Here is a 13,393-nt window from a genome sequence, read left to right as displayed (position 1 = left end):
GGTATAGGAATGGAACAAACCTGTTGGGCCTGTCCCACTTAGGCAAATTTTTAGGCGACTGCAGGAGACTCTGCAGTCGCCACATGATCGGGTGGTTGCCGGGGAGTCGCCTTCATTGTCGTGAGGAGTTCCCGCATTCTGTGAACTAGTTGCGGACTCATTATGGTCGCCGCAAATTTTTCAACATGTTGAAAAATAACCAGCGACTAGAATGAAGCCGCGATGGAGAGTAGCGAGAATTCTCGTTCTGTAGATTGGTCGCCAGGAGGTCCTAATAGGTTGCCAGGAGGTTGAAGGTTCTCTTAGGTTCTCGTAGGTTGTAGCCGGTGCTGACCAGCGAATTTCATTGGCTCATTGGGAGAAAAAAAAACGTAAGCAGTAGTTTTCAGAAGCAAGGATATCCGACCAGTAATGTTGATGCCTACCGAGCTTCACAGCCGTGTGTATCTCTGGCTTCTTAAAAGTTGTCTCCACTCCTTCTCCACCTTCTCTCCACCTTCTCTCCCCTCTCTCCCCCTTCCTCTTTTAAAGGACTTACCGTACACTGTGCTTATTAGCTTATTAATTTCAGCGCCAACCTTCCTGTTCATTGCGGTGTGTGTCTGTATCACATTGGCTTTGCACTGTGTGAATTTCACTCAGACAGCACTCCCCCTGCTTGCCCTGTCCCCCGCCTGCATAACGGGCTGGTGAAGGAAGCGATGTGTTTGTGCGTGTGTGTGTGTATTCCACTCTGACAGTCGCTGTTCCAGTTGCCGGTTTTTCAGGCGACTGCCGGCAACTTGACAGTCACCGGCAGTCGCCTGAAAAATAGCCTAAGTGGGACAGGCCCATAAGGTGATGTACCGTGAAGTATTACTTCAGATTCCCAGAGAAAATGACAGAAAAAATGAAACCTAGTCATCCTACCTGTTCCACTTAGGTTGGCTTACGACACAAGTGAGCCATTGTAGTAAAAGATCAAAACTAATGAAAAACAAATAAAACCCGACAGACAGATGCAACAGATAATTTCCAGCTAGTCTGACATCATGTAAGGATTTGCGGGAAGCAGCTGATATGAGTGAGGCCAACGGGCGGCAGAAGTGGTGTTCAGACGAAGAGCACTGCCAGAGGTGAGTGGGCCGGCAGAAGGCGCTGAAGTGGCGGCCAGTTCTGCTGTCGGGTCCCGGCGGCCGCTCACAGCCACCCGAGCTGCTTCTATCCCGGCTGCAATGTGATGGCTCCACGTCCGGAGCGCCGCAGCAGCGGTGAGTGAGTGAGTTACTGGCATTATCCCCGACCCCCTCCTTCTCAACACTCCTGCCCTCCCCGCAACTTTACCCCTGATCAGACTCTCCACAGGCTGTGAAAGGAACTCTCCCCCCAATTGATCCCTTGAACAAGTGTTGTCATTCAATAAGATGACAACTGATTCAACTTTTCCCTGTATTCAGAATAAAGGAGACTTGGAAGCCTTGGTCAAATTGAATTGTCACTGTCTTTATTTTTATTTTTTATTTTTACGGAGAGAACAATCTGCGCGGTTTAAGGGTTTTTGTTATAGCCAACTGACTGCCTACCCTGAGTAATTACTCACGGCACGTGCCTGAGACACAGTCTGGTGTTCAAGTCAGCTTTAATCATCAGTCATGGTGGTACAATACAATACATAGAAACATAGAAATTAGGTGCAGGAGTAGGCCATTCGGCCCTTCGAGCCTGCACCGCCATTCAATATGATCATGGCTGATCATCCAACTCAGTATCCCGTACCTGCCTTCTCTCCATACCCTCTGATCCCCTTAGCCACAAGGGCCACATCAAACTCACGTTGTTAGTTCATCTCTACCACCGGAGTAACTACGTAATATGGGAAGTGAGTGTTAATATAAAGTGTACAGTAAGGTGAGCTAGTGTTAGTACATTACTCTGATTGGTGCACATGCACTAATCAATTTACAAGAATATAAACTTTACAAGGGAACCAGTGCACAACCTTACTCTGATTGGTGCACATGCACTAATCAATTTACAAGAATATAAACTTTACAAGGGAACCAGTGCACAACCTTATCTTCTAAATTATCCATGCCCAAATAGGTCTTGGAAAAATTCCTTAACAGTTACTCTATATAATAATAATAAACAACAGGTGCAGGAGTAGGCCATAATCTTCGTTTAGGTTTAGTAATTAATATAGTTGTTGTGAGCTCTCCATTCAGATTCAACTTACCTGCTCAGAACTCACTATCAATAGTGGTGAGTAATATGTATTGCTGCAGCTTTCAAAGACAACTGCTGTCAGTTAAAGATAATTATTTTTACTGCAGAGCAAAGTAAAAGTTGAGCTTCATTTTCACAAAATATTTTTATTTGTGGTAATACAAGGAAAGAAGGTAGTCTTTTATTATGTAACAGGGCACCCGTTTTACACATTGCCCATGCTGATCAGAAGGACTTCGAGAGTCTTTTACTGAACCAACTTCCAGTTCCTTTACCCAAGATGGAGGAAGGAAATGTTCCATCCCATCTACCTCCTAGTTCTATTGCCAATTGTCTTAAACTGGTTTCCATTGTTTCTTGGCTCAAGCTCTAGTGAAACAGATTATTCCTTTCTACTTTATCAAATCTCTTTATAATTTTGGGCTCTTCAAATAAATTTCATGGTGACATTCTCAAGTGCAAGGACAACAATCCCAATTTCTGCAAACAATTCCAGCAAGTCTACCTGGACCTGGATCGGGAAAGGAAGAATATAAGAGGGCATAGCTTTAAGGTGGAAGAGGGCAAAATTTAAAGGAGATATGCAGGGTGTTTTTTCACACAAAGGGTGGTGGGTGCCTGGAACACGTTGCCTTAGGTGGTGATGGTGGCAAATGTGATTGTGCTATTTAAGATGCTTTTAAATATACAAGGAATGGTGGGATATAGATCATGTGCACGTAGATTAGTTTATTTGGTATCATGTTCGGCAGACATTGTATACCAAAGGGCCTGTTCCTGTGCTCCAGTGTTCTATTTAGCAGAGAATAACCACAATGACAACATTTAAAATACATTTGGGAAGGATCCTGGATAGGAAAGGTTTAGAGGGATATGGGCCAGACATGGAAAAATGGGACTAGCTTGGAATGGCCATCTTGTTAAGCATGGACAAGTGGGGCCAAAGGCCCTGTTTCTGAGTTGATGTATCAATAGTTCTATGGCCAAAGGTGAAGATTGGCTACAGGGAATCAGTGGAGGGGGGGCAAGATGCTGCAATTGTCAGTCAGAGTTGGGATACTCAGTGTAGATAATGATGGCACAGTTAGTGAAGTAGAGTCATCAGTTTGGGGCAGGGTTCAGTGATTAGTCGAGTGGGATCTGTATCCAGCAGGATTGTTGGATCAGGCCAAGTTTAGAGCTGGGTGATTGTTCAAATGGGAGTGAAGGGCTTGGGATTGCCTAGGATAATGGGTCATCACTACTGGAGACCCAGGTCAGTACTTACAGAAACTTGCCAGGTGAGGTTGCAGTGTCAGCCTGGGATCTGCTCAGTAAGTCCACTTCAGGCTTCAGATAGCTTGAAAACCTATTCTTCTGTGAATAGCTTCCAACAGAATGAGCAACTCTCCAACATCATTGTATGTACCTTAAAATATAACATGGAACTAATGTAAACATCACTATGATTCCCTGGCAGAGTATACATGGATGATGTGCATCAGATGTACAGAATGAGAATTACAGTATTTTTAATCCACACAATAAATCCACATCGTTTTTACTCGCCTTATATTTTTCATTCAAGTTGGATTGCATAGCAAAGGAAAATATTGCCGACATATTTCATTTATAAGCTCTTATTTTCAGTTTATGGGATATAATGCAAGGGAGGAGATTAAATGGAGTGGAAGCTCCTTTCATGCTGAGGAGCGAGTAAGCATAGCTCAAACAAATATATTTCATTTGTTATTGTGTTGCCTCCTAATCAGTCACACATCTACAGTGCTGCCGACACCAGAATACAATTTAGCCACACATTCTGGTTTAGGGGGATTTTCAATTACTGTGGTTATAAACTTGTTTTATGTCCCTGAAAAAGCCAAGGCCCCCAAGCCACTTTCAAAAAGCATTTAACAGGAGTTGCCATTACTTGCTCTGTGTAAAAAGGGAATCAACACTGATATATTCAGGCTTGGGTATTTAAGTGGTGGATTTTATGCGATTCTGCCAAATGAATCAGAGAGAGCAAATGGGCAGCAGGTGATGGACGCAGAGAGAGGAGAAGCAGGAACATAATTCATGCAGGGAACAGCCCTGACGTCTGGACAACTTCGACCCACACTTTAAAAGAAGAATGTTACCTAAATATCATCTTTTCCATTTGTTAACAGGTGTAACAAGCCTCAGGCAAATGTCTTGAAACTAGGAGGTTCTCATTATGCATAAACATGAATGATTGAACAAAAACCCAGAGATAAGCATGAAACATCATGGATAGAGGGAAAATGCATGAACAGAAGGGGACTCGTGATGGTGCGGTTAATATAGCGGACAAGGTGGATAAAGGTTCACTGCACGTGCACCACACTGTACTTGAAAAACATAATTCATGTCTTGCATGCCGAGCTGACAGCTCCACCAGAATGAATTAATGTGAGTCACTAGTATGAGAGAGGAAAAAAAATTAAACAGCTGTGGGCTTGTTCTGAAGAGCAGCAAGTGCCATACAGCAGCAACCCGTTTGATAGCTGAAGCTGAGCTTTCTGTTGTATCATTGTCACTAGCAAAATGTCGACAGTTGGGATAAAATAGTTATAACTGTCTTGTGCAGAAGGTTACAAATCATTAAAATAAAGTAAAATGCAGATAACATTAAAAAAATTGTGTTTACATAAAAATTATCAAACAACTTCAAAATAAAGTTAATAATACAAACCTTTCATTCTCACATCCTGTCTGTCAGAAAAAAATTAGATACAATGAATTATTGTTCTTGTGAAGGGAAACAAACCAGTTAATATTGCAAATATCAACAGCCCGGAGAAACATTGGACTGAATGACCCATTGGTATGTTTTTTTTTTGTCAAATTGCCATTGTTTGAAGGAAAATTTTGAATAGAAAGCCAGAGAGAAAAAAAATCTTCTGATTTGAACTGTTTAATGCTATCTTTACAACACAGTGAAACAGGCAAATGAGAGCTCTGTTGCGCATTTTACATAAAATATGTCACTTAGTACTCTTAGTCTTAACTCTTCCTCATTCAGTTATTCTGCTATTGTGCTTCAGGTTTTTTTTACTATTGCAGATTACATTGCAAACTTGAAATAGCCGTCTATTCTACGCTTGGTCTCGTTGATGTAAATTACGTTTTATGTTTTGTAGAGCAATGAGCAAGCAAACTTTGAGAGAGTGAATCATGAATTAATTGAGCTGCTGATGAGGGAGCGTTTTAAGGATCGATTAGATCGTTGGGAGTGATAGTTGGACAGATGATAGTGGCTTGGAATGGGGGATTCTTTAGCTTTTCAAAATATTAATCTGTTTGGCATCTTGAAAAGTCCAGTGATGAGGTTGTTAATCTTAACTGAAGCATTGTAATCTACCACAATACATTTGTTTCTTTTATCGACATCCTGCAACAGTTTGTGAGCATCTTTAAGATAAGATGAATGTTAACCGTAGTAAGAAAAAAATCCTTGCTCTAGGATCTTTGGCAGTAAGCTCCTCTGGGATCTTTGGGCGGACTGGAGATGACGTCTGTGGGCGCGGCCTAGCAGCCTGACGACCAAAGATCGTCTTTGCTGACGACGGCGCTGAGCGCCGGAAACGGAATGCGGGTCTGTTGTTGATTTGTGTGCTGGGTGAGACTCGGACATTTCTCAGCGGCAGCACGAACCAAAGATCTTATAGCTATAGGATCTTTGGCACGAACTGTAAGTAAAGTTGGCGGAAGGATCAGCAGCAACGGTGGTGGTGATGGTGATGGGTTTCGGGCAGCTTCTGCTCGGGCCTAGCGTGGCAGTGGGGATGCTGGCAGCAAGGCCGGAGGGGAGCTCGGCCAGTACCGAGCACTAGGACAAGCCTGCCGTCCTTCACCCTCTGGCTCGCTGTACCACCCTCCCCGCTGTTACTGATCCAAATCAATAGACCCTAAGACCCTCTTTAATGTGTTGGGAGGAGAACATGGTGTTACTAATGTCTATTATAGTCAGTTACTGTGTCTAATGAACTAGATCAGGAAAATTAATGTTACGGCCTTTGCTGTCTGTTACTGTCCATACTATATTCCAGGCAAGGAAAAGTATATTGCTCAGGATATAATTGCTACCACAGATTTGTCCAGACAGTGTACTTACTGTTTCTTAAAGTGTGGTTTGATGGGGATGGCAGGGATATATTTACTACAACACAGAAATAGGCCATTGCTGCTCCCAGCAGAACAATCCCATCAGTCCCATTCTCCTTTCTATATTTCCCTGTAAACCTGCAACTTTGTCTATGCTCAACCACATTGATAAACAGTGGTCAGTTAATTTACCATTATGTCGTTTGAGTATGGCAAAAAAACAGATTACCCTGTTGAAACCCATGCAAAGTCAGAATGTGCAAAACTTCAAGGTCAGAAATTCTGAGGCAGCAGCTTTAACTGCTGTGCCAGTGTGTCACCCCTATGTGGTTAGTGGTGCAGCTTTAATGAGTTTGGGTTTTTAATCTCCTCAATGCAAATTTAATCTTGTAAATTACTGAATATAATAATAACCCAGGAATACAACTCTTAATCAGTATTCATTTGTTGGGTATAACTACTAGGCAGGAATCTACAGGTCATATTAGATTAATATCTGATGTGGGGTAAAAAGTGATTACTAAAATGATGTAACTGTGTTGTGCTTAAAACAATTCTAGGTAATCAGACTTTAAGTGATGAAGTGCACAGGAAAAGTTGTTTTGGAAATTAAATATTCATGGATATAGAAGGCAATGTATTGTGGCTATATTGATTGATGAATGGTTGGGTAACAGGAAACATTGGGGAGTAAATGAGTCATTTTCTGGATAGCAAGGTGTCACATGGTTTGGTGCTAGGGGACTCAACTTTGTGTAGTTTTTATAAATGATTTGGATGATGCCAAATGGATGATTGCTGAATTTCATGATGACACAAAAGAAAGTTAGAAAATTAATTTGTTATTAGGATAAGTGTCTAACCAAAGATCTGGCAGATGAAGTACAATATGGGAAAATGTGATATTCTTTATAGAGTCATATATAAACGTACCAAAACAGATCCTTTGGCCCAACCTGCCTATGTTGGGCATGGTGTTCCATCTATGCTAGTCCCACCTGCCCACGTTTGGCCCATGTTTAAACCAGTGGCCCCTAATTTCTTTTTTCCTGAGCCACTGCCCCTATAAACTCATCCCAAGTGCCCCCTACCCGATAAAAAACATTCAGAACAGTGCTTAACAAGACTGGCTATGGAAGATAATGACACAAAATTCAAAATAGTGACAATTAATTGCACATTTATTCAAAATCCAATTACAGCTTTTTAGTTTAATTAAACAAAATTGATAAACTTGATCAAGTGATACCAGCTTTTCAAAGTCTGATAGTCATTTAGCAAGCATCTTAAGATATCACATTTAGCACGCATGCTGCATGAGATCAGCTTTAGTGACTTGTGCACGTCACTATTTACCAACATTTCTCATGGAATAAAACACTGGTTTAGTGACATTTACAGATGTGAATGCACTAAGAACACTACTTGGACTATTAACTCAATAATTCTGCAAGAATCATTATATAATATGCAAGTAATAACCTTGCAAAGTTCCGAGAAATACTATTTAGCAAAGCAGTGCGTGCTTTTAGAGAAGTCAGTGGAGCACACGGCGGAAAAACTGCCCCGTGAGCATGTCAAATATTTTCTGACACCTCTCTTGTCCATTCCCCCCGTCACCCTCTTGTCTCTCAGCACCCCCTTACGTAATCCCACAGCACCCCAAGGGGCCAGTACTGCCCACCTTTAGAGCCACTGATCTAAACCTTTCCTATCCCTGCCCAAATGCCTTTTAAATATAGTTAGTTAAGGGTATCTGCCCCAACTACCTACTCTGGCAGCGCGTTGCATATACCCACCACCCACTGTGTGGAAAAAGTTGCTCCAGGTTTCCTTTTAAATCTTTCCCCTCTCACCATAAACCTATGTCTCTGGTTCTTGATTTCCCCTACACTGTGCATTGTTTTCCACTACACTGTGCACTGTTAATTCTATTTATCCTCCTCATGATTTTCTACCCTTCTATAAGATCACCTGTTGGCCTCTTGCGCTTGAAGGAATAAAGTCCAGGCCTGTCAATCTCTCCTTATAGCTCAGGCCCTCAAATCCTTGCAACATTCTTGTAAATCCACTGCACTCTTTCTAGGTTAACAACGGGGTGCCAAATGTAGCCTCGTCAATGTCTTGTAGAACTGTAATATAACATCTAAACTTTTATGCTCCAGACCCTGATGGATGAAGGCAAAATGTACCAAAAGCCTACTTGACTACCCTATCTACCCATGATGCCACTTTCAGGAAACTATCCTAGATCCCTTTGCTCTACAATAACTGTGAAGGTCCTGCCTTGGTTTGACTCCTTGAACTTATATACATTTAGCATTCCTCAGCTCACTTGCCTGGCTGATCAATATGCTTCTGTTTGCTATCTATGATACCACCCACTTTAGTGTCATCCGTAATCTTACTAATCATGCCTTTAAGGAACGTATGGGAGGTTAGGGAGAAATTGCAGATGCCCTGGCTGAGATATTTGAATCATCATTAGGCATTTGGGTGAGGTGCCATAAGACTGGATGGTGGCTAATGTTCTACCTCTATTTAAGAAAGCCTGGAAACTACGGAACAGTGAGCCTCACATTTATGGTAGGCAAGTTACTGGAGAGGATTCTGCAGGTTAGGACACAAATGCATTTTGATGGAAGGTAGTGATTAGGGATAGTCAGCATGGTTTTGTATTTGGGAGATTGTGTCTTACAAACCTGATTGCCTTTTCTGAAGAAGTAACGAAAAAGGTTGACAAGAGCAAAGCCATCTGATCAGACCCATAAGATTTATCCACTTTGTGATGTGGAGGTGCTGGACATCCCTAATAAAGACTGTCTTCAAGACATCTCCATTACCTCTCCCAAGTTCTCCAGTCTTCACGTCCATCTATGTGGTATAAACATTCCCTGAGGCCCCATTCACTCTCTAGTTACCTTCTTTCCCTTAATGTACTTAAAATCTGATTGGATTTTCTTTATCGTCTGCCAGAGATATCCCTTGTCCTCTTTTTGCTCTCTTCGTTTCTTTCTTAAGTAAGCTCCTCAGTTCCTAAAACTCCTCCAGGAATGCTCATGATCCCAGCTGCCTATACGAGTTCCATGCCCCCTTGTTCTTCACCAGAGTCTCGATTTCTCATGTCCGGGCTTTCTTATTCCCAGCTGTGTTACCCTTTGCTCTAACAGAAGTATGCATGCCCTGAACTGTTGTCATCACACTTTTAAAAGCATCACACTTTCCTTTGCCTGCAAACAATCTACTCCAATTAACCAAGTTCCTGTCTAATGTCATCAAAATTGGCCTTGCCAAACAGATTTGACAAATTCCATCCCACTTAAGCCCTTGGCACTGTGACATTCCCAGTCTATACTGGGAAAGTTAAAATCCCTGACTGTGACAACCCCTATTAGTCTTGCAGCTGCCTGCAATCTGGCATATTTCTACTTCTAATTGATGTTGACTATTTTGAGGCTTATAGTACACTCCCAGATGATCATACTTTTTTTTCTCAGCTTCACCCACAGGGCCTCGCAGGACAAACCATCAGTAATGTCATCCCAGACATAGAAACATAGAAAATAGGTGCAGGAGTAGGCCATTCGGCCCTTCGAGCCTGCACCACCATTCAATATGATCATGGCTGATCATCCAACTCGGTATCCTGTACCTGCCTTCTCTCCATACCCCCTGATCCTTTTAGCCACAAGGGCCACATCTAACTCCCTCTTAAATATAGCCAATGAACTGGCCTCAACTACCTCTGTGGCATTGAATTCCAGAGATTCACCACTCTCTGTGTGAAAATCTTTTTCCTCATCTCAGTCCTAAATGATTTCCCCCTTATCCTTAAACTGTGACCCCCTGTTCTGGACTTCCCCAACATCGGGAACAATCTTCCTGCATCTAGCCTGTCCAACCCCTTAAGAACTTTGTAAGTTTCTATAAGAATACTGACTATTGTCATTACATTCCCCTTACTCAACAAAGCAACACCCTCTCCTCTTTTACACCCACCTCTATCTCGCCTGTAGCAAATATATACTGCAACATTAAGCTGCCATTCCTGTCCCTCTCTTAGTTAGATTTCTGTAATGGCGACAACATCCCAGTCATATGTTACCTATCCTCGCCCCGTTCATCTACTTTACCTGCCAGGCGCCTCACATTAAAATAAATGCAATTCAATGAAACAGTCCTTCCATGTTCTCTGTTGTGCTATTGCCCCGCTCAATTGAACGTTTTCTTATCGCCTTCCATACTGACTTCCAGATTCTCACCTGCTAATGTCCTGCATTAGATCCCGCCCACCGATCTAGTTTAAACCCACCTGAGAAGCACTAGCAAATCTTCCTGCCAGGATATTGGTTCCCCTGTAGTTCAAGTAAACCCTCTTCTTCTTGTGTAGTCCCATCTGCCCAGAAAAGATTTAAATTATTCAAAATTCTAAATCCATGCTCCTTGATATAAACTCAATCAAACGATACAATGGCAAGCTTTTGAAATCTCCCACTGCTGCTTTTTAAAATTACAGTAAAATTAGGCTTTTCCTAATTTTACCCAGGTTAGTTTGTGATCTTTATCCCAGGGGGTGGAGAATGTTAGTGCCAAACCACTGATCATGTATGATGTTATTGGGATTAAGGCCAGGTGTTTGTGTGTACTAGAATACAGGTGCACAACCTTTTATCCGAAGTTCCAAATAACGAAAAGCTCTGAATAGCGGACATTTTTTCGGTCCTTGAGAAAAAGTCCTTGAAGACGTTCACCGAGGGCGGCCCGCAGAGGTGACAGCGGAACCTCCGATCGGTCCTCGAAGAAAGGGGAACTAAATCCCCATTCATAAAAGAGAAGGTGAGGGTATATTGCGTGGGAGGGTTAATAATTGACAATATGCTGCTGCCTGCCCGCTGAGTTAAAAATGTTCCCACGGTAGACACGATACACAGTGTATCGTGAGTCTTGCGTGGGAACTTTTAAACTCAGCGGGCAGGCAGCAGCAAATTGTCGCTCCCTTCAGTTTCACCCCACCTACACCCCTCTGCTTCCCGGCCATGTGTGTGACCCCCTTCCCTCCCCTCTCCAGCTCCCCGCCCATTGCACCGGCGCGGGAGCTTTGCACTGTCTTCACGTCGGAGCCAGTGCCAGTCACCGGAGACGTCAGGACCAACGGGACACCGACCCCCAGGCCCACTGCAAGCACGGAGATCCCAGAGACCCACAGCCAGCAGCAGCCCAGCCCCGCTCCAACTACAGAGGAACACGCTCCCCGTAGGGACAGAAGCTAATGGTGTGCAAAATACGTCTTGGTCTTGGGGTTGCGGATGAGGGGGCGCAGCTCGGGCTGTGACGTCTCCGGCCACCCCCCTGTACAGGAGCTGAGACTGGGAACTGTGGGGTTGTTTGCAGTTGCAGAGGGAGGGGGCAAGGGCGGTACAGTTCCCAGTCTCAGCTCCATTCTAGGGGATGACCGGAGACGTCAGGACCAACGGGACACCGACTGCAAGCACGGAGATCCCATAGACTCACAGCCAGCAGCAACTCTAGCCCAGCCCCGCTCCAACTCCAGAGGAACCCGTGTTGCGGATGAGGGGGCGCAGCTCGAGTTGTGGGCGAACTGCCACTTGTCGCTGTAGCGGCGCATCGGGGAGTGGGTTCTTGTTGGTCCTGACGTCTCCGGCCATCCCCCTGGACAGGAGCTGAGATACGTCAGGACCACCAGAAGCTGCTCCCCGATGGGCCGCTACAGCGACAAGTGGCAGTTCGCCCACAGCCCGAGTTGCGCCCCCTCATCGGGACACCCACCCCCAGGCCCACTGCAAGCACGGAGATCCCAGAGACTCACAGCCAGCAACAACTCTAGCCCAGCCCCGCTCCAACTCCAGAGGAACCCGGGTTGCGGATGAGGGGGCGCAGCTCGGGCTGTGGGCGAACTGCCACTTGTCGCCGTAGCGGCCCATCGGGGAGCGGATTCCTCTGGAGTTGGAGGGACAGGGAGACACAGCGGCTTTTGAGAATGGTGGGCAATCACTTCCAAAGTCCTGCCCACACAGTCAGTACACCTCTCCTACACTTGTCTCCCGCACTAAGATCATCTCGCAGAGAATGATCCCAGCCTAACCCTCCCTATTCTCTCCTATTCTGCAAGAAAAAACTACATTGAAGACTCAAACTCGCGATTGAGTAACTGCCGGGATCGAGGTGCAAACTCGCGACCTTGCGGATATGAGCCGAGCACACTACCACTACGCTAAAAATCTTCCATTCCGAAAGCCGAAAAATTCTGAATTACGAAAAGTGTCTGGTCCCAAGGCTTTCGGATAAAAGGTTGTGCACCTGTAATTGTTTCTGAAATGATGCCACAAGGTCAGTCAGGATGAGTTCTCTTTGGAGCAAGAGATTTGAGAGGAAACTTGGTAGAATCAGTATCAGATTTTATTCGCCAAATATGTTCTGCAACATACGAGGAATTTCACTGGCCAGGTCTGTCATACAATTAAAAGCAACAAACTCAAAAACACATTTTAACATGAACATCCACCACACATTCCTCACTGTGATGGAAGGCGAAATAAAGTTCAAGGCCTCCCTTTTGTTCTTCCTCGGTCGGGGGCCTCAAGCCCTCCATTGAAGGGACGAACTTGACTCCCGTAGTTGGGCCCTTTGCGTCGAGGCGATCAGCTCCCGCATCGGGGGGATGTCAGCTCCCCCGCGCCGAGCGATCGAACCTCGCGTCGGGGCTGGACGAAACTTCTGCGGCATTGGAGCTCCCGACTAACCTCTCCCGAGACTGCGAACCCTTGATGGTAAGTCCGCAGGCAGCGGTGGGAGAGATCCCAGGCAAGGGATCCGCTCTGATGTTAAGTCTGCGTCCCGCGGTGGGGCTCACGACAGTCCGAGGCGGCCTCCATCTCCATCGATGTTAGGCCGCAGAGCCTGGAAAATGTGATCCAAAAATCAATCACATCTCCGGGAAGGTAAGAACTTGAAAAAAAGTTTCCCCTGCCCCCACACCCCCCCCATAAAACAAACTGAAGTACATTAAAACAAACTTAACCGACGTTAAAAATAACAAAAGATGAAAAAACAAACGGAC

At 44.5% G+C, this 13,393-nt stretch overlaps 1 protein-coding gene and 1 long non-coding RNA gene across 3 annotated transcripts in view; one reads left to right on the top strand and one right to left on the bottom strand.

The window, feature by feature from the left end:
* Positions 1–1,644: 1,644 nt before the first annotated feature.
* On the bottom strand, positions 1,645–2,121 carry LOC129701353 (uncharacterized). Its single transcript, XR_008724188.1, has 2 exons — positions 2,052–2,121; positions 1,645–1,978 (listed from the first exon to the last, which is right to left on the bottom strand). It is a non-coding gene; the product is annotated as an uncharacterized LOC129701353 (long non-coding RNA).
* Positions 2,122–5,743: 3,622 nt separating this feature from the next.
* slu7 (SLU7 homolog, splicing factor) overlaps positions 5,744–13,393 on the top strand; it is a 50,514-nt gene continuing 42,864 nt past the window's right edge. For both annotated transcript variants that reach the window (XM_055642955.1, XM_055642954.1), the window contains exon 1: positions 5,744–5,902. The gene's annotated coding sequence lies outside the window, so the exon portion shown is untranslated. The remainder of the gene's footprint in view (positions 5,903–13,393) is intronic.

This window comes from Leucoraja erinacea, chromosome 11 (assembly GCF_028641065.1).
Source record: "Leucoraja erinacea ecotype New England chromosome 11, Leri_hhj_1, whole genome shotgun sequence".
Taxonomy (NCBI): Eukaryota; Metazoa; Chordata; class Chondrichthyes; order Rajiformes; family Rajidae; genus Leucoraja; species Leucoraja erinaceus.
The sequence above is the reverse complement of the archived record's forward strand: the minus strand, read 5'-3'. Positions and strand labels throughout refer to the sequence as shown.